The 19,762-nt window shown below is 53.9% G+C and overlaps 3 non-coding genes across 3 annotated transcripts; all 3 read left to right on the top strand.

The window, feature by feature from the left end:
* The first annotated feature begins 13,287 nt into the window (after positions 1 to 13,287).
* On the top strand, positions 13,288 to 13,482 carry LOC125309091. Its single transcript, XR_007196073.1, has one exon. It is a non-coding gene; the product is annotated as a U2 spliceosomal RNA (small nuclear RNA).
* Positions 13,483 to 13,854: 372 nt separating this feature from the next.
* On the top strand, positions 13,855 to 13,964 carry LOC125308662. Its single transcript, XR_007195932.1, has one exon. It is a non-coding gene; the product is annotated as a U5 spliceosomal RNA (small nuclear RNA).
* Positions 13,965 to 19,363: 5,399 nt separating this feature from the next.
* Positions 19,364 to 19,550, top strand: LOC125309049. The gene has a single exon (XR_007196061.1). It is a non-coding gene; the product is annotated as a U2 spliceosomal RNA (small nuclear RNA).
* The last annotated feature ends 212 nt before the right edge of the window (positions 19,551 to 19,762 follow it).

Genomic DNA, 19,762 nt, shown 5'->3' on the forward strand with positions numbered 1-19,762 from the left:
CGCAGTCCCTCGGTCCTGGCTGGTAGGTGTGGGAATAAAGAAAGGGTTATCACTGAGGCTGGTGGGTGTGGGAATAAAAGAAAAGGGTTATCACTGGTGAGGTGGGGTATGGTTTTGATAAGATTTGGGCTAAGCCATAAATTACACACAAATGGTGAAGGAAAAAATGGGGGGGCAGAGCCCAGGAAATTGAACCCAGGACTCCCGGGTGTCTGGTGGCCTCTTCCTCTATATACTATTATATAGAGCATGTGTATCAGTACTTTTAAGAATACACGGGTGGCCAATTTTCTCTACCCTCGCCCCCATCCTCAACCATGAAAACCTCAGTATCCAAAAATTCCAAACCTTTCGGGTCTGAACATTGCTAGTAACCTTAATAGAAGGATGGTGTGTATTAAGAACCTCTACAAGTCTGAAAAGCAGTCAAACCATGGCTCCAGGACCCCACACATCATCAAAATTGCCTAAAGTACATATCTGGAAGGAAGCTGCACTTGGGAAGCCCGTCTCCTCCCAAGATGCCATAAATATTGGCATATGAGGGTAACGTCTTCCCATAGCTGTGCCATGTCTGTAGTAATGCTTACCATTAAACAAAAATCATTTCTAGTAAGGCCCAATCGTAGCAATTCCAGCACCGCTCCATCTGGCAGTCAGGGTCTGGATATTTCCTGAAGGCCTCCTGCAACCTATCAAGCCCCAGTTCTGTAGCAATGTTGGTGTACAGTGATGTAATGTCAATAGTATTAAACAAAATGGTATTCTGCGGTATAACAAGTCCTAATCTTTGCCACAAAGTCATAAGTGTCTTTAACACTTAACTTAAATGACGTTGTGAAATAGGATAAGAAGAATTCTATATATTGTGCTATACATGGTATAACTCGACGCAGTCACTTACAATCGGACGTCAGTGGTATCCCGGGAAGAGCCAGGTGTCTAGCTTTTTATGGACCTTGGGCGTAAATAGAACAGTCTAACCGGAGTTCATCCGGACCCACCAAAAATCTCCTCTGGCGTTAGGTAGTAAGCCCTGGCTCTAAGCGTCAGAATGGGCTCCTGGAGCTCCGGATTATTTGTGTGTTTTTCTGTCAAAAAATTACTGTTTTTCGTTTTGTTTTGTACTGTTTTGTGTTTTTGTCTTTTTACAGGTCTAAGCAGCTGCCTTTTCCTTTGGAGTTCCTTTTAAACATCAGGCCCAGGTAGCGCTGTTTAGCTCCTTTTTATTGTGGTTTTAACTTGTTTTAGCCTATTATTTTAGCCTTTTAGTTAGACATTTATTGTCTTAAGTATTTATAGTTTTAGTTTAGTTTTAGGTTTTGGAGGCTGGTGGTGCCTCCCACCATGTCGGCTGCTCGTGCTGGCATGAGGAGGCGCACCACAGCGTCGTTTAATTTTGTACAAAAATGGAAGGCTAATTGAAATGTCCAGATTGGACTTTTCAAATGTCCAACAAATGCTTGGTTTTAATGCTGGCGAGTTGAATTGTTTGGTGACTCTGCCTGGGAACAAGGAGTTCGATGTTAGCTTTAGCTATTCACTGTATAGTTTTGTAGCGGTTTGTGACATAAGACCAGCTCCATGTTTGAAGTTGAAAACTTTCGGACAATTCTGAAAGTGGTGATTGTTAAAATGTTCAATGAAACTGTGACTGGGGAAGACATTAGCATGGCTGGCTAGATTTTTGCTTGTGATTGTAGCCCACCAGTGGGTTTTGAGCGAGGATGGCATTTGGAACTGCTCGTGGAGGTTCCCATTAAACAATGGGAAGACCGAGCAGTTACCTGAGCACCTCGTCAGATTCCGTCTATGATTGTGTTGGGAGAGAACAGGGGCTACATTCACTCAGGATGCCTAAGCTGTGTCATAAATGCGGCCAGCTTAGGCACCCAGCGTGCCAGGGAAATTGTATGCAGGAAGTGTGAGAAAGTGGGCATCTTTGAAGATTGCACAAATGGCAGAAAAGTGTAATCTCTGTGGGTTCATCCCATCTCTACAGAGATTGCCCTAGCTCTTTGCCAACAAGCTGAGCTAACAAAATGGCATATTGGCAGCCCGGCCATATTTAGAACAAGAACAGGAAGAAGGACAAAATGGAGAAGGGTGGTCCCTGAGTTTTGGAAACCTCCAGCCAGCGAGGACTAGCCCGGCGTGACTCTGACAAGCTAACACCAGGCAGAGTCAGAGCACGGTTAGGTACGCCCTCAGCTGGAAGGAGATGGAGCAGGCGGAGGAGGGCCTGAAGGAGAGAAGGCCCGCCTCCCGAGAGCCGCTGAGGGAGGTGGTGTGGCCTCTGAAGACTAAGCACCTGCTTCACTCCCATCACCCAGCATAAGAGACCTTCAGAATCTCTATGTCAAATGACAGAGAGAAAAACCAGGTGATACTGTCTTCAGATAGTTCCTCTTGGAAGATCTGAATCGACTGTGTGATTGAATGTGAAATGTTTTATGCGCATGGGCGCTAAGAGCATCCGCCAAGGGAGCAGCGCGGGGGTTTTTCTCTGCCGAGCCCGGCGCTGGGAGACACCAGTGACCCTTCTGGACCAAAATTCATTGTGGTCATAAGGAGGAGCAGGTGTCTGCAGGAGACCCGATTGATCTCCACTTGTTTAAAACATGTCTCTGTAATTTTAACTCTGTCGTGTCATTTTATCATACTGCTCCATGAGTCTCACAATCTCAACAATCAATGTAGAAGTGTGAAGACTCTAGTGAAACTCAGAGCATTTTATCCCTGTTGACATCTGAATGCAGATATATTTCTGCTGCAAGGTGCCTGCACAAACAATTACAGCAAGTGGGGAACAGATGTGTGGACCCGGGACCCCTCCCGTGTGGGCGGGTCCAATTTTTAACAGAGCGGACGGGTCGCCATCTTAATCAAGAATCCCCACATCTTGGTGAAGGGGCAGCACAGTGGTGAGACCGGACGGGCCTAACCCCTTGACTGTTTTAGACAGGGTTTTAATGTTCTTAATGTTATGGTTTTAATGATAAACCACGACCGACTGTGCCTTTAATAGAACTGCAGCCCCACATGCTGGGAGGAACCCTAGTGGTCGGGAGGGATTTTAACTACGTTTTAAGCAGACTAGACAGAAGAAGGTAGGGAGGATTTACACAAATTAGACCAAAACATCCAAGGTTTAAACAACGCATTAAAGATTTTAGCAATCGACTGTTACGAAGAGTGCATCCCACGGGAGGAGGCTTCACCTGGCATGTTGTGGCGCCCGAGCCTCCGTATCGACTATATTTAACAAGAGATTGCCCCGCCCACGGATGCTACATTGACCCCCTCTTCTTTTCAGATCCTGCATGCTCTCTGCCTTCCTCCCACAGGTGCTGGGTGGAGGCTGTGGAGAGCCTGTTACAGGATGAGGAGATGGATTAGAATACAGGGGAGCAGTTTAGCCTCTGGCGGACTCCCTCCAAGACCTTCGATTCACGAGCACTGGTGGGAAATGGTGAAGGAGTAGGACCAAGAACGTTTTAAGATAAAAAGGTAAGGACAAGAAAGAGAGAGAGAGGAGGTGCATGCTTGGGGCTGCAAAAGAGATTACAGAGATATTTTAACCTTTTAAACGTAAGGGATTGGATTTTAGTGAAGAAATAAAAAGAGTAATTTAACAACAGAGTAAGGGTAATGATTTTAAGAAGCAAAGAAAAAGAAATGGAAGAAGGTGAAAATGTACAAGGTTTTTTTAAGAAAATAATTTCCAGAGGGGGTGGGATAATGAAATTAAAAGAAGAAGGGAGGGAAGAAACCTGCATAGAGGGAATTTTAAAATGGTGGTAGAAGAATTTTATGGGGACCTCTATGCAGAAAAACGCATATTTAGAAATAATGGAAGAGGTTTTAGAATTCTTAAGGTCAACAGTTTTAAATCAGAAGTTTTAACGAAGATTTTTACATTGGTTGAAATTTTAAAATGTCTTAAAGGTTTTTAAACAGGAAAATGCCAGGGAGAGGACGGACTCCCCATGGAATTTTATGTTACCTTTTATGACATTTTAGCCAATGACATGTTGGACTGTTTTAAAGAATTTGACAAATCGACCGACTTCCAGACAGCTTTAGGACAGGGATAGTTTCATTACTTCACAAAAAAAAGGTGACAGGACTGACTGTTTAAAGAATTGAGACCGATCACATTTTTAAATTTTGATTGTAAACTTTTTAGCAGACTTTAGCACTCACGTATCAACTGTTTTAGAGGACGAATCCTCGATCAAGTTCAGCCGCACTCCTGGAAGGAGGATCACGGACAGCCTAGTGCTGGTCCCAGACGCCATCTGCCTTGGAGACAGAAATATTAGGCTTTTAGTATTAAATTTAGATTTTGAGAAAGCTTTTGATCGAAACTTCGCACCAGTACCTTTAAAGGTACTGCAAAAATGGGGTTCCCAGGGAGGTTTTAAAGTTGGCGGGTTTGCTGCATACAGAGATATACAGCAGAATTCGCGGTAAATGGGCACCACACAAATTCGCTTTTAGTGCGCTTCTGGCGCCCGGCCAGGTGTCCGCTATCCCCACCTGTTCGTTGTTTGCATCGTAGTCATTGGCACAGATCTTGAGAAGGATAAATGGATCAAAGGACTTGACTTGCCAGGGTGGACTGACCGCGACGTACCTTTACATGGACGACGGACCCTTTAGTAAAATGACGCTTTATCGCCCAAAGAGCACCTCGACTTGACTGACTGGAAAACGGAAGGGCCCTCGGCCAAGCTCAACAGGGGCAAGTCCGAGGCCCAGCTCTTGGGCCGTGGGGTGACGTAAGACCAGATCTGGCAGTAGACTTAAACAGACAGACATTCAATTTTAGGTATTAAATTTGACAATGAGGGTGGTGGACGGGCAACTGGACTGACGCTAGGGAAAGTTAGGGCAAACGACTGGGGTTCTGGGGACTAAGACAGTTGACGCTTGAAGGTAAGGTTTTAATTTTTAAAGCAGTTATCTTACTCCTTTTGCTTTTATTACTGTGTGTTCTGTTTTAGTCCCCCAAAACTTTTCTTTAGGTCTGGACCGGGCGGTTTTTATTTCCTGTGGGGGTCCAAATGGGAGATTGAGAAGGGAGGTCCTTAAAAGAGGAAGGAGAACGGAGGAAAGGCCTCCCCGACCCCCCACCTGTTTTAGGCAGCAACTTCACCGCCTCTGCATTTTAAAACACGCGAACCACCCCATCCAGAGAGAACAAGACTGCCACCATGGTGAAATTCTGGATGGGTCCTACCAGATGAAGTTGCGGATTTTAGATACAGACCACCGCTTTCCCAGTTGCTTTTAACCTACCAAAAGAGTATTGTTTTATAAAGAAATTTTAAACAAATATGATTTTTAAAACAAGTGATGCACAATTTTAACTAATGCTAAAACTCTTTGTCTCTCTTGTGCAGGGACTGGAAGCAGTGAGCCTCGCTCCCGCCCTCACACTTCCAGTGAGGCTGGGCAGGCTTGGAGGAACGCTGCTCACCCCCCTACCCAGAACAAGCCAGCTGGATCTGGCGTGGATGGCGCCCATGAGGTCCTCCCCGTCAGAGCCGCGGATGCACCCCCCGGCATGGGGAAAATCAACACCTGCCCGCGCCCAGGATGCGCCAACCTGAGACCAGCGGCACCTGCTCTGGGGAGCGGGCGCGGCGAGGGACCTGTGGGCCGATACCGCCCCTGTAATGCCCAGCCTGCCAGCAGGGGAGGTCCCCCAAGCTACCAACTAGTGGTCAGCTGGGTGGGCCAGGGCCACCACCATCCCAGCCGCCGACTTTGCCGCCTGGCTCACCCTAAACCGTAATCAAAGCCGATTGTGGACCTCCCGCAACCTGCTGGTGGGGAAGCGGACGTGCCCCTGCCAGCTACGGGCGTGCTGGTGACATCACGCTGCAGGAGGCGCCGCGACGCCGCCACGGGAGGGAGGGGGCCGGGTCAAAAACAGAAGGTTCCCGCCCCCACCGGCTGTTGGTTCCCCGCCGACCCCCCACCACTACCATCACGGACGGAGCAGCGGGCGGAGGGGGAGGACTCTCCACTGGCGCATCCGCTGGGCTTGCCTCGCTTGAGAGCTGGGTGGAGCCTCTTTGTTAGTGGCTCGCCCGTCCGCAATAACGGAGACTTTTAATGGACTTAGTGCATTTTATTACATTTGAACTCTTTTAAAAGCTGGACTTTATCATCCTTTACACAAACATGAACTTTTAAACACACACATGGATTCTTTATGACACACAGACACAGTTTTAAAACAAAAATGGCTTTTTAGACAAAACGATTTTTATTTTTTGTAAAATGTGCTGTAAAAATTGTGAAAATGTAAAATGTGAAATGAAAAATGCAAAATGTGAAAAGAATGAAACCATGTGATGTGATGATAATGTGATGAAATGATGAAAGAAAATGAAAATGTACCACAAAGAAATTCCATGAAATGTAAAAAAACAAATCAAAATGTAAATGCAAAACATGAGTTGGTGACAATAAAAGTTTTCCAAAGGAAATCTGTTCTACCAGAAGCGATGGCGGGAGAGTCGGCGGAGACATGGATGGGGATTCCCAGGTTCGGGATACGGTTCCTGATACCGGAGGAGCGAAGGGAGCTGGTTACTCGGGAGCGTTTTGGAGAGGAGATGGTGAGGGGAAAGCTGCAGTCAACGGATAAGGAGGTTCTTTGTCTGCAGAGCGTGGTGCATGGGACGTGCTTCGACGTCACTTTTCGGACACTGGAGGACATGGAGCGGGCGTATCGGCTGCATTCTACGACGGCTTCGCCGGCGCTGCTGACGGGGGTGAGTGCGGTGAGGTGGGGTGACCTCTCCACGGTAGTGGTGCAGGTGTTCAACCCCCACGTCTTGGAGGTGGATGTACGGTGTTTCCTGGGGCGGTACTGTGTGGCAATGTCAACGGCGGAGCGGATCTTGGACACCAACGGTTTCTGGACAGGAAAGTGGAGGTACCGCGTGAGGTTTCGGATGTCGGAGGACGGGGCTCGTCAGCTGCGGCCTCCCTTCGCCTTTTCGCTGGGCCCGGACCGGGGGAGGGTCTTCCTGCCGGACTTACCGAGTGAGTGCTGGGGTTGTGGGGGATTGGGACATTTGAGAAGTCAATGTACTGTAAAGTCATGTTTGCGTTGTGGGATGGAGGGTCACTTTGTAAAGGATTGTAAGGAATTGAGGGCCTGTGTTTTGTTCGGAGCAACAAATCATTTGTTTGCGGAGTGCCCTAGGAGGGCAAGTTATGCTGGTGTGGTGGCTGGGCGGCCGGGCGGGCGACCGCTCTGGCGCTGTGGGGACTTCGTTCCTGCTGCGCAGTGCCCATCGGGCGCCTGCTGGGGTGAAGACGAAGTCCTGCTGGTGAGACGGTGACGAAAGAGCCAGGGGAGCAGAGGAGCCTGCAGTGTCGGGTGGAGGCCAGGGAGCTGCCGCCAGGTAGCCAAGATGGCCGCTGGTGGCTACGGCTCGGCTAGGCCGCATGGCCTTCTGGGCAAGATGGCGCCGGGTGACTGGTGCTGGAGAGCCGGAGAGCGGACGACTGGCGGGAGGCTTCTGCCTCCCAGGAAGCTGAGATGGCAGACTGGCGATGAAGGCCGGGCTGTGGAAGCGCCGGGGACGGACGGGGAGGTGGTTCGCCGGGACTCCTGTTCGCCGGGTGCAAGGGTGTGGGCGGGTCCCTGTCTCAAAGAGATATGGGGCCCTGCAGGCGGAGGAAGGTGGTGCGGTGTCCACGTGTCGGAGGTGGCGGAGTCTAGTGGCGCAGGGAGGAGTCGGACGGGTCGACGGGTTCTGCTGGAGGGGATTCCTTCCCCTTCTCCCGGGACTTGCTGGGGTGGGATGAGGTGAATTTAAAGAGGACTACTGGGATGCATGGACTGATTCGGGTTGTATGTTGTGATGGGAAGTTGCTGTTCTTGTTGTTGTTTGGAGTGGGTGTTATTGGGGAATGGGGTGTAATGCTGTTGTACTGTGTTGATCTGGTTTTTGTTCTGGCGCCCCCTGGTGGACGACATATAAAGAGTATGTTGAGTTATGTGGTGGGGAGGATTAAAGAGGGAATTGGGGTTGGGAGTGTTTTGTATGTTTGATGGGTTTTGATTGTAAAATGTCCTTACTTGTATGGTGGTTTTGTTTGTATGTGTGGTCTTTGGGCCACTATTTATTTATTTTGGGTGGGCCTTTATGAGGGTCGATTCCTCGCCCAGACTAGGTTCTGGGACGCCATTGTAGGTGCATTGTTGTTGCACACGGTGCGACTTCTTTGTATGTGGCTTTGTATAAAAATAAACTAAACAAAAAATCTGTTCTTATCAGTTTAATATTCGATACGGCTACCCGAGGACTAATATATTAATCTGATTTTGGAACAGGGAGATGGAAGGGGGGGCTTGTCCCGTCCGGCCACGCGATCGGTAATCTCGCATTGCAGTGACTCCAGGAACGGTGCACATCCCTTTGATTGTGGAAGAAAAGAACCCAGCCAGCCAGCCAGCCAGCCAGCCAGCCGGAACCGTAACCCTCTGGGACTTTGGAACCTCCCCTTGATTGACAGCCAGCAGACACGTGCGAGTCCTTGCCAGGGTCTTTTGCCCAACCGCGGCCACCTCCCTTTCGGCCCTCTTTGGGTTTTCCCGCCTTTTTTTTTTTTTTTAAATTAATAAATAGCTGGATGACACTGTGTTGTGACTGAGCATGCTTCGGCGGAGCTGCACCTTTCTGTCAAAAGTCGAAGGGCCGTGGTGAGGGTCCGCTTTGCTTGTCCCGGGCCCCCAAGGAACCTTGAGTGGGCGGCCCTCGCCAGAGGGGGGCCGAAGTATTGAAGTTGTGGGGTATCGCCGGCCTTTGGCTAAGACAGCGGGTCGACTCAAGGTGAGAGGAAGGCGGTCCTTACCTTGTGGTGGTCTGGACACTCTCATCCGGGAGTTATATTGGTTTGTGTGTTTTTTCTGTCTCAAAATTACTGTTTTTTCGTTTTGTTTTTTGTACTGTTTTGTGTTCTTTGTCTTTTTTACAGGTCTAAGCAGCTGCCTTTTCCTTTGGAGTTCCTTTTAAACATTAGGCCCAGGTAAGCTTGTTTAGCCCTTTTATTGTGTGTGGTTTTTAGCTTGTTTTAGCCTAGCCTTTTAGCCTTTTTAGTTAATTTATTGTCTTAAGTATTTATAGTTTTAGTGGTTTTAGTTTAAGTTTAGGCTGGTGGTGCCTCCACCATGTCAGCTACTCGTGCTGGCATGAGGAGGCACCACAGTGTGCGTTTTAAATTTAAAATAAAAGATGGAAAGCTAATGGAGATGTCCAGATTGGACTTCTCAAGAAAGCTGGTCCAACAAACGCTTGGTTTTAGTGCCTCAGATTTGAATTGTTTGATGACTCTGCCTGGGAACAAAGGATTTGATGTTAGATAGTTAGGTGATAGTCCTATTTCGGACTGGGCGGAGGAAGTAGAGGGGCTGGAGGACGATGCCTCGTGCGACGGCAGTGGGCAGGGGCCCCGCGGGGGCAAGCGGCCGCATGGAGATTCGGAGGAGGAGCAGCCGTGCAAGGTGGTGGCGAGAGACGGTCCCCAGGACGGGGTGGGCCCGGCGGAGGTGCAGTCGGATGGCTCCTCGCCCGTTGTGGTGTGCTGCGTGGAGGGGTCGGCGTCGCCCGGGCAGGCCTCTGCCTCGTCGGAGTCTTCGGGGTCGGGGGAGTCGTTGTCGTCAGGCTCTCCCCCCCAGGGAGAGAGGGATGAGGTCTCCAGCCCGGGCTCCTACAGTGGGATGGAGAGGAAGGCCGGGCCACCCGGCCCCCAACCTTTTGGTCCGCCTCGATCTTGGACGCCGGGTGCCGCAGTCAGAGGGTAAGCCCCGCAGATCCCATGCAGCCCGGGCCGCGGGCTGAGGGGTGGGACCTGGGAGGAGGGCAGCCTCATGGTGACTCATGATGCTGATGTGGGACTTGTGCAGCAACGTGGACGTGGGCTGTGGACCCTTTGGGGCCGGGGTTGGGTTGGGTGCATTGTGTGTGTGGGGAGGGGGAGGGGGCGGGGTGTGTGTGGCCTCGGGCATGGGTATGCCTCGGGTGGAGTCCTGGAACGCTCGGGAATGCTGGATGCCACCTCGCGGGAGGGCGGCTGTTTTCGGCTGCCGGGACAGGGATTCAATGTTATGTTTTGTGCAAGAGTGCCATGTGGGGTCCGGGATGTTAAGATGTTTAAAGCGGGTGGACATGGGGGTCCTTCTGGCCAATGGGGTGGGAATGTGCATGCAGATGGGGTGGGTATTTTGTTTAGGGTGGGATTTTTTGGACTCTATTGTTGGGCCTGTGCAGGAGGGTGTTGGTGGTGGATGCAAGGGTGGAGGGGCCGCTGCGCTCATTGCGTGTCGCACCAGGAGTGCTGTGGGGGGGCGGGCGGGTTTCCTCAGGTGGCCAGCTCCTTTACAGGGGAGGGGAGTGGTGTGTGGTGCTGGGATTTTAATGTCCCTAGAGGGCTGCGAGAGTTGGGTTCTATGGTACAGGACTTCCTGTTACAGAGACTGTTTAAGTGACGAGGATGGGTGTGGGGGTGACCTGGAGTAGCTTCCCGAGGGCGAGTCACGCCTGGTTATATCTTTGTCCCCAAGGTGCTGGGGGTCCGGGACTTCCGGGTTGAGCCGATCTGGCTGTCTGACCATTGCGTGGTGGGGTGGAGGTGTGGTACTGCGGGGAGTAGGGGAGGGCGGCGGCCGGGGGCCTGGGCGGTTAAATGTTGGGTTTCTAGAGGCCTTCTGCCAGGCCTTTCGGCAGCTGTAGGTTGGAGGAGTATGAAGGGTTCTTGGCTCCTTGGGGGCGGTGGTGGGAGGAGTCAAGGCCAGATGGGAGTTTACCGCTTTATGTGGGGAGGAGGCGCAGGAGAAGAGGGGGGAGGCGAATGGGTGGTGGCGGAACCAAGGAGGAGGATGTGGTGGCAGAGCTGGCTACTTGACAGACGCCTTCAGGCGTGATCTCTTGTGATAGGTTAGACAGCTTTGGCTGAGCCAAGAGCCCTTTGGTGGGGTCGGGTGTAAGGGGGTGCCTGTGAGAGACCCGTCAAGCGTTCGCCGAGTCACGCCTAAAGGCAGGGCGGTCGCATGTCTCCAGGGCCTACGAAGGGCCTGGGCGAGTTACAGGGGAGGAGGAGATTTTGGGCCGTAGAGTACCTGGGACCTCTTCTGTGGCGGGGAGGCGAGCCCTGGCGGACAGGTTCTTGGGGGCTAGAGACTGGGGCTGGCCGGCGGAGGACAGCAGGCCTTGGGCGGGGAATTACGGAGGGAGGCCGAGGAGGTTATGGGGAGTCTCTGAGGGCTGGGCGGGCGCGAGGCGTGGTCTCGGTGGAATTTTAGGTCCTTCTGGGATCTGGTGGGGCCAGGACTTGGTGGGGGTGTATGGGGACTGCTTCAGTGGGGTGCTGCCAGCCTCATGCGGGCGGGCTGGTCTCCCTCATTTTAAGAAAGGTGGGGAACAGCTTGGTGGCGCCCTATCACGGTCCTGACAGCGGACGTGAATCCTGTCAAGGTCTGGCCGTGGGTAGAAGGTTATGGGTTCGGTGGTCCATCCAGACCAGACTTGTGGGGTGCCGGGAGAGCAGAGCCTGAACCTGGTCCCAGGAGGGGTATGGTCAGCTGGGCGGACGGAGGGGTCTCCGCTGGTTCCTCCTGAGCCTGGACCAGGAAAAGCGTCAATCGTGCAGCACTCCTTTCTGTTCAGGTTCTGACCGATGGGTCGGGCCGTGGCTCCACCTGATCCGTTGCTGTGGACGCAGTTAGTCAGTGACATCAGGATTACTGCCCGGCTTCTGGGTGTGGTGCGGCAGGTGGTGTGTCCGACAGGCTGCCTCGGTCCCCACTCCTGGACCCTGGAGGCCCTGACATGGGCTGAGGGCGGAGCCGAGCATTGAAGGCATCTCCCTGGGGTGGGGAGGTTGCTAAAGCGGCTGGCACGCGGATGACCTGACCCTCTTTATCACTACTGATAGGGGTTTGGGCCGCGAAAGGGTGGTGAGGGCTGGGAGGCCTGGGGCAAAGGTCAACTTGGCAAGTCTGTGGCCTGCCTGGGCCCGTGGAGTTCCAGGGGTGGAGGTCCCAGGGGGTTTCAGGGTGGCCGAGGATAAGCAACCGGGTGCTGGGGTGATTTTTGTCGGAGTTAGGCCCCGTGAAGAATTGGAGAATTTCTTCTGGGGGCGGTGGGAGGCGGCTACGTAGGTGGAAGAGTAGGTCGCTGTCCCTAACGGCAGGTGATGGTGGTAAAGGCCGATGTTGCCTATCTGAACCACTCATGTGACAGGTACCCGGTGCCGCTCCACATCGGGATGGAGATTGAGAGGCAGTCTTCTTTTATTTGGGGCTCATGGAGTTTGTCAATCGGGTTTGATGCACCGATGCGGAGGGGGAGGGGGCGCCCTGCCCGCCGGTGAAGCTGCTGTGCCTGCACGGCTCATTCCATGCGCGGCTGGTGGTGGGGGGCACAACGCATAAGGCTGGCCTTTTGGCGAGGTACTGGTTGGGGCTGGCTTTGCGGCGGCTGAGGCCGCTGAGCTTAAATATCCCCTGGTCCTGGGACTCCCCATGGTGGTACACTCGGGTCCGGGACTTTGTGCGGGCCCGGGAGTGGTGCCTGGAGGACGGTCTGGTGCTGATCACCGGAGGTTGTATGGGGAGGCTGCGAGGGCGACTTGGTGTCAGAGCGACGCCTGCATGCCATAGGGCATCGGGTGGCCTTTCTGCAGCCGCGCGTTTCAGCATCCGGGGTAGGGGACCTGAACTGGCTGGCGCTCAATAGGCTGCCGGTCAGGAACGGATTTACGGCTGTGGTAGGGGCGGCCTGTGTGCTAAGTGGGTGTGGGAGGTTGAGACGGTGTTACACGTGGTTCTGGGGTAGGAGGCGGCGCTGGTGTGGGGTAGGGTGAAGGAGTGGGTGGGTCCGGGGTTTGGGGGGTTTTTGGTGGAGGAGCTGGTGGTGAGTGGGGTGGGTCTGGCCCAGTTGGGCTCAGACGTCAGAAGGGTGGTGGGCGGGGAACGGAGGCAGGCTACCTGGGAGCGGGGTGGAAGGAGTCCATCCGCACTTGGCTCCCCAGGGAACTCCAGAGGCTGTGTTTTACAGGGAAGTGGAGGGTGGAGAAGTAATAGGGTTTCCGAAGGAGGAGGAGGGGGAGATGAGAGGGGTCCCTACAAGTGGGTGGTGTTGTGAGGGGAGGTTGGGGTTTTTCTTGTTCTTCCTTTTCTATTTTCCTTTTTTTAACGGGCCATCGAGAGCTGTGTGATGGCGGATGTGTGTATATGTATTGTGTGGTAATGTGTTTAGGCCTGGTTTGGTTTGGTGAATAAACTCAATATAAAAAAATTCGGTTCTTATCAGTTTAATATCTGATACGTCCTCTACCCGAGGATCAATATATTAATCTGATTTTGGAACAGGAATGAAGAGGGGCTTGTCTGGTCCGCTTCCACGCAGATCGACCGGTATTGCAGTGACCTTATGGAACGGTGCACATCCCTTGATTGTGGAAGAAAAGAACCCAGCCAGCCAGCCAGCCAGCCAGCCAGCCAGCCAGCCAGCGGAACTCTCTGGACTTGAACCTCCTTGATTGACAGCCAGCAGACACGGTGAGTCCTTGCCAGGTCTTTTGCCCAACTGCGGCACCTCCCCTTTCGGCCCGGTTTTCCTCATTTTTTCTCTTTTTTTTTTTTTTTTTGTAATTAATAAATAGCTGAATGACTGTGTTGTGACTGGAGCATGTGTGTGTGGGAGGTGGAGAGACTGAGGGCAAGGCGTTTTCACGCCTTGGCTGGGAGCATTCTGGAGTCACCTCGTCCACGCACCACCGCCGTTTTGACCTCCTCATTCAGCGTGTCTTGTGGTAAGAGCAATCGCCGGTTTTCTTTCATCTCGCACAAATCTTTTCGCTTTTTACTAAAGATTTCCGTGGAGGAAACAGCCCCGAAGTTTACGGTGGCTTTTGGAAGCCCGGGCGGAGCTGCACCTTTCTGCTCGCAAGTCAAGCGGCTGCAGAGGGTCCGCTTTGCTTGTCCCGCCCCAAGGAACTTTCTGAGGGCGGGCCTCGCCAGGGGCTACGCCTGACCTCAGACAGTTGGGGTATCGCTTCTCGGCCTTTTGGCTAAGATCAAGTTGGGGATCTATTTCGAGCGAGCGAGAATGACGACAGCAGGAAGGAGTGGGCCGGCCAGTCAGGCGCGGCTAAAGTACACGGTGCGGTTGGTGACGGAGGATTTGGCGGAGGTGAAGGCACGGGTGACTCCGGAATACGTTATGGATACTATCTTGGTGGATTTTATGGGGATTTCTTTGGATCGTTTGCTTTGTCTGCAGGATTTTTCTTCAGTTGGATTTATGGATTTGAGTTTTAACAGGTTCCTTTGGGTGCACCTTTTTTGAGAGTTTAATCAGGAGGACGCGCAGAAGACCAGGTGAGGGGCTGTTCACTTATTCCTTTGTTTGGCCATGCGTTCACCCCCCTGTACATTCACCTGTACAATCCCTGGGTGCCGCTGGAAGTGGTGACTGCGTTTTTGTCAAGGTACTGTGGGGCTGTTAAGGGGGGTTAGAAATGATGTTTGGTGAGGGGGTGTGGAATGGCAAGGCGCCAGTTTCTGAGTGAAGTTTAAGGAAGGCCAGGGAGGACCCTGGTTCACTTTCTACACCCCTGGGGTTTTAGCCTGAGCCCGGATAGGGGCTTCCTGGGCTACCCGGGGCAACCTATCTATTGCAGGCGGTGTGGAAGGCAGAGGGGGCACAGCCGGACTGTTTGGGGAAGAACTGCAGTGTGGGACACAGGGGGGCACTGCGGGGATTGTCTTGGCGCCCGAAGGCAGTGCAGCCTTGCTTGGGGCGGCACCTCTTCAGCGGGAGGTGTCCGACCCGGAGGAGGGCGTTCCTTGAGAGGGAGTGGTGAGAGACGAGGACCAGCGTGGCGGGGCACAAGAAGGGAGAGAGGAATTAGAGAGGCCCTCGCAGGGGCAGGGCTGCTGGAGGTGCTGGAGGCCCGGGGGGCAGCTGGGGTGGGTCCTCACGGGAGGCGAGGCAGTGTGGTCGTCGCGGGACCTGGTCACCTCCCTTCCAGTCTGTTGGGGGGAGGCTGGCGTGAGGTGGAAGCCGAGGCAGGGGAGAAAGGGCGGCGTGGGCTTGGGTGGCTTGCCTAGCCTAGCTACCCTTAACACAGTCGCCTAAGAACCACGACCGCTTGCTGTACGGGGGAGGGACTCCAGGGCTCCATCTGGTGGACCAGGAGGAGGGTACACCTTATAGCCAGTCATATTCACCAGTGTGGATTTGATCTGGAGGAGTCTGAGCCCCATGCGGGGAGTCCCAGCGTGGGGGCGATCATGGGCAGCCCGGCTGTGAGAATGGGGAAACAAAAAAGCGGTCAGCGGTTGCAGTGTGGCCGGGCCGGCTGAGGGCAACCGGCGCCCGAAGAGTGCAAGCGGTGTCGGGTGCGACAATGGGCTGGCGGGGAGCAGCGGCTTGTGAAGGCGGGGGAGGTGGACCTCTCGGTTCACGGGCAGGCGGCGGCTGAAGGCGAGGCGTGGTGCAGGCGCCAGAATACACTTAGCCCGAGGTGGGAGCAGTGGGAGAGCTCTCTCCCACCTCTGTGCCTGAGAAGCGTGAGGGGGACCCGGTCGAGGTGTATGGTGGAGGAGAGGGTGCAGATCTGGTGCAGGGAATTGGAGAGCCCGCTGAGTCGCCGGGCCCCTGGTGGATGGTCAGTGGACGACCCATCCCGGTCCCCTGTCCTAACAGGTTCGCCGCTCGATGTGAGGAGTCCCTAGCAGCGGGGGCGGTCTTGGTGCGGAGAGGGTTTCCACTGGGAGGGCTGGACAGGAGCAGTGGACCCAGGGGCAGGACCAGGAGAGGTGGACTAACTCTGAGTGCTAAATGATGTGTGTGTTATGTGTTTTGGGTGTTTGGTTTGGGGCCCGGGTTGGGGGGGATGTGGGTTTTCATTGCTGGACGTTTTATAGGGTTTCTTTCTTTGAATGTCAGGGGTCTGAGGGAGGGCAGAAGCGGGGTGCTGTTTTGGGTTTTCTGTCTTCTTTGGGGTATGATGTTTTCTTTGCAGGAATGTCATTTGAGGGATGAGGTGGATGTGAAAAAAATTGCAGGAGGAATGGGGGAAGGGGACCCTCTGTGTGGGGGTGGGGTCGCATGCTGATGGGGTGGGTATTCTTTTTGGTTCTTGGGGCTTTGTGGTAGAGGTGGTGGTGTGTGTCTGATTGCCAGGCAGGGTGTGTAGGCGTAGGGTGGGGGGTGGACCTGGCGCTTGGTTTTGTGTTTATGCTCCAAGTGTGAGGGGCTGGTGGGTTCTTTGAGGGGTTTGGCTCCGCTGTTTTTTGTGTCCGGGTGGTGGTGGTGGGGGGGATTTTTGTCTGTTTGGATAGAGTGCGATTAGGAAGTGTGGAGCTGGGAGCAGTTGTGTAGGGAACATAGGTTCTGGGATGCCTTCAAGGTGGCCGGAGGTGGGTGGAAGCGGGGGGCTACATGGAGGAACTCAAGGGGTGGAGTCCACGCCTGGACTATTTCCCCTGTTCCCTGTGATTGTATGGCGTTAAGCGGGGTTCGGGTTATCCCGGCCTGGTGTTCCGACCACTGTGCCATCCCGAGGGTGGAGGCTGACTTGGGGGAGGGAGGCGGGTAAAGGCAGTGGCGATTCCCCAACTGGCTTTGGAGGAGGAGGAGTTCGGGGGAGCAGTGGTAAACAATGTTGAGGGTGGAGGGAGCAAGGAGGGCTTTTAGGGTCCTGGGTGAGCTGGTGGGAGGCGCTATGAAGGTGGGGTGGCCGGCCTTCTGCCAGGCTTGGGTGGCTTGAAGGAGGAAAGCAGCGGAAAGGAGGTGGATTACTGAGGTCTCCCGGGGAGCTGGAGGCTTTATGGCCCAGGAGGGTGCCCAGAGGTGGAGGAGAGGGTAGAAGTTTAAGGAGGGAAATGGGGTTCTTTTTGAGGGAGAAGCCACATGAAAGTTTGGAACTGCAGGAGGTGGCATTGGGAAAGAGCGAGAAGCCTTCCCATGCTTTGCAGACAACAGGGGTGAGGCAGCTTGGTGGAGATGAGGGGGTTGGAGGCTGATGGGCTGAGTGACAGCTCAGCGAGATGGCAGTGGCGGCCCAGTACTAGAAGCTGTTTGTGAGAAGAGGGAGGGGAGGGGCGCTGGCTGGGAGCTCCCTGGGACATGGAGGGCAGGAATTCCAGGGGAGGAGCAGCGGGCTGCCCTGGAGGAGCACTCGTGGCAGAGCTAGAGGAACAGCTTTGCTGTCGATGAAGGCACCGAAAGTCAGGCGTCAGCGGCAGGCGAATTTTTAGGTCTTTCTGGGGGAGTCTTGGGGCCCGGTCTGGTGGAGGTGTGGGGAGGTCCTGGTGGGGGGGTCCCTCTCCCCTCCATGTTAGTTGGGTTGGTGACCCTCCTCCACAAAAAGAGGGAACCACTGGCCCCTTGCTCAGGCAGAGGTGGAGGCCGGAGTGCACCCTCCTCCACAGTCGACTATAAGAAATCTTGGCAAAAAACTGGCGTGAGGATGGGGGAGAATGATAGCCTCGGTGGTCGGGGAGGACCAGACTTGTGGGGTCGAGGGGAGGTGCAGGCTTAACTCTCGTTGTTTGGGGGCGTGGCCTGGAGTGGGGACAGGGGCCTGCCTTTGGCAGTTTGGGTGTGGACCAGGAGAAGGCTTTGTCAGGGGACAGTGAGGGCCTCTGTTCCTTCTCCTAAGTCCAGAGAAAGAAAGATGAGGAGTTCCCGGCCCAGGGACTATAGATTGGCTGAGGCTGCTGGGGAGTAGGGTGGGGTGAATGGGGTGCTATCCGTTTCTTTTTTGAGAGCCAGGGGGGTCGCGGCAGGGGTGTCCCCCTCTACGCTCCTGCAGTGCCCTGGAGCAACTGGCGACACATTTAAGCCCGGGACCCAGGAGTGTGAGGGTGCAGCCCTAGGCCGAGGGGTGTAAGGTGGCGTTATGCATGAATGATACCACCTTCTGCTGACGACAGAGGCTACAGCCCTCACGGCCCGAGGCCGGGGAGGTCCTAGACCTTTTTAGCAGGGGCGGCGAGGGTAAGTGAACCGGGGACAAAGTCTCAGTCCTGTTCTGGGGTAGTTGGGCAGGGAGGGAGGATGTGCCAGGGGGGTTCACTGTGGCCGGCCGGAGGGGCTCAAGGTTTAGGGGGTGTGGTTTTGGGAAGAGAGAGGGGCTGATGCAGCGTGGAATTGGGAGAGGGTTTTTGAGAAGGTCTTGGGAGGCCTGAACCCGATTGAAGATCGACATCTGTGTATCAGCAGGTAGCCAAGCAGTGCAGCGGATGTTTGCATCATCAACCACCGGTGGTGACCGGTGTCTTTTCTCCTGGGTGGAGGCTGGAGAGGAAGTTTACATTCCTGTGGGGGGTAGGACAGAATGGGTGGAGTGCGAGGAGCTGGGAGTGTATGCGGTGGGTGGGAGTGGGGGAGGATGGGCGTGCATTTGAGACAAAGCTGATGGCAATGTTTGTGGCCTTCCAGTGCAGTTGGCGGAGTGGGGATTTTAGCCTAAAGGAACAGACAGGTACTGGCTGGGCTTCTCACTGAAGTCTTAGGCCCCTGTCCTTGTCAGGAGGCGGGCGTGGAGTGAGCGGATCATTGCAGGAGGTGGGTGGAGCTGCTGAGGAGGAATGGGTGGGCTGGAGGGCCGTGGGGTGCTTTCATCACCCGGGCCCCTCTGTCTTGAGACTTGATAGAGAAGGAGGTGGAGAAACGCAGAGAAGGGAAGTAGTGGCGAGGAGGGTGAATTGGGGTGCCATCAGCCCTCTACCGGTTTTGAAAGAGAAGGAGGACGCCAGCAGCGGTTGGCGGCACAAGGTGCGGTTGCGGTGGCGCCTGTACAGGCTCACGGCATCAACCCGCCGCGGCACAGTGTGCAGTGGGGTGTGGGGAGGAGGCAGCTGGACCATACGCTTTTGGTCTTGCCGGGGAGCCAGGGGACTTAGGGTTTGGTGGATCAGTGAAGGTAGTGTGGAGTGCGTGGGGCTGTCTCACGAAGATGGTGCCTCTGAAGTGAGGTTTGGGGGCCACCTGAGGGAAAGAGAGGAGGTGGCTTTGTGGGTTTAATTTCTTTTTGTGAAATTGGCGGAATAGAGGAAGTGTCAGGAAAAAGCTGGCCAACTTTGGCGCCACATGTGGTAATTTAGGTGGTTTTGGAGAAGGTGGGAGGCATGTGCAGAAGGAATATATTCAAGTGCATGGGGTTGTACGTTTAGAAACCCAGGGAGGTTTGGGGGAGGGTTGCCAAGGGTGGGAGTGGGCTAGTGGGGTTGTATCTTCTGAAGCGTTGGTTATGATGATGTGTAAATAAAGGGTGTATGTGGTTTGGTGGTAGGTTTTGTGTTGATTGTGTTCTGTATATGATTTGATGTTTTGAACAGATTCATGAATATAAAAATCTGTTCTTATCAGTTTAATATCTGATCGTCCTCTACCCGAGGACTAATATATTAATCTGGTTGCAGGAACCAGGAAGCGGAAGAGACTTGCTCCGTCGGCTCCCACTTGCTCGACCGGTATTGCAGTGACTCCAGGAGCAGTTGCACATCCCGCTGGTGTGAAAGGCAGCCAATAGCCAGCCAGCCAGCCCGGAACCAACCTCTGGGACTTTGGGAACCCTCCTTGATTGACAGCCAGCGAACCGTGAGTCCTTGCCAGGTCTTTTGCCCAACCCGTGCCACCTCCTTTTCGGGCCTTTTGGGTTTTCCGGCCTTTTCTCTTTTTTTTTTGTAAATTAATAAATAGCTGGATGACACTGT

Source organism: Alosa alosa, chromosome 1, assembly GCF_017589495.1.
Source record: "Alosa alosa isolate M-15738 ecotype Scorff River chromosome 1, AALO_Geno_1.1, whole genome shotgun sequence".
NCBI lineage: Eukaryota > Metazoa > Chordata > Actinopteri > Clupeiformes > Clupeidae > Alosa > Alosa alosa.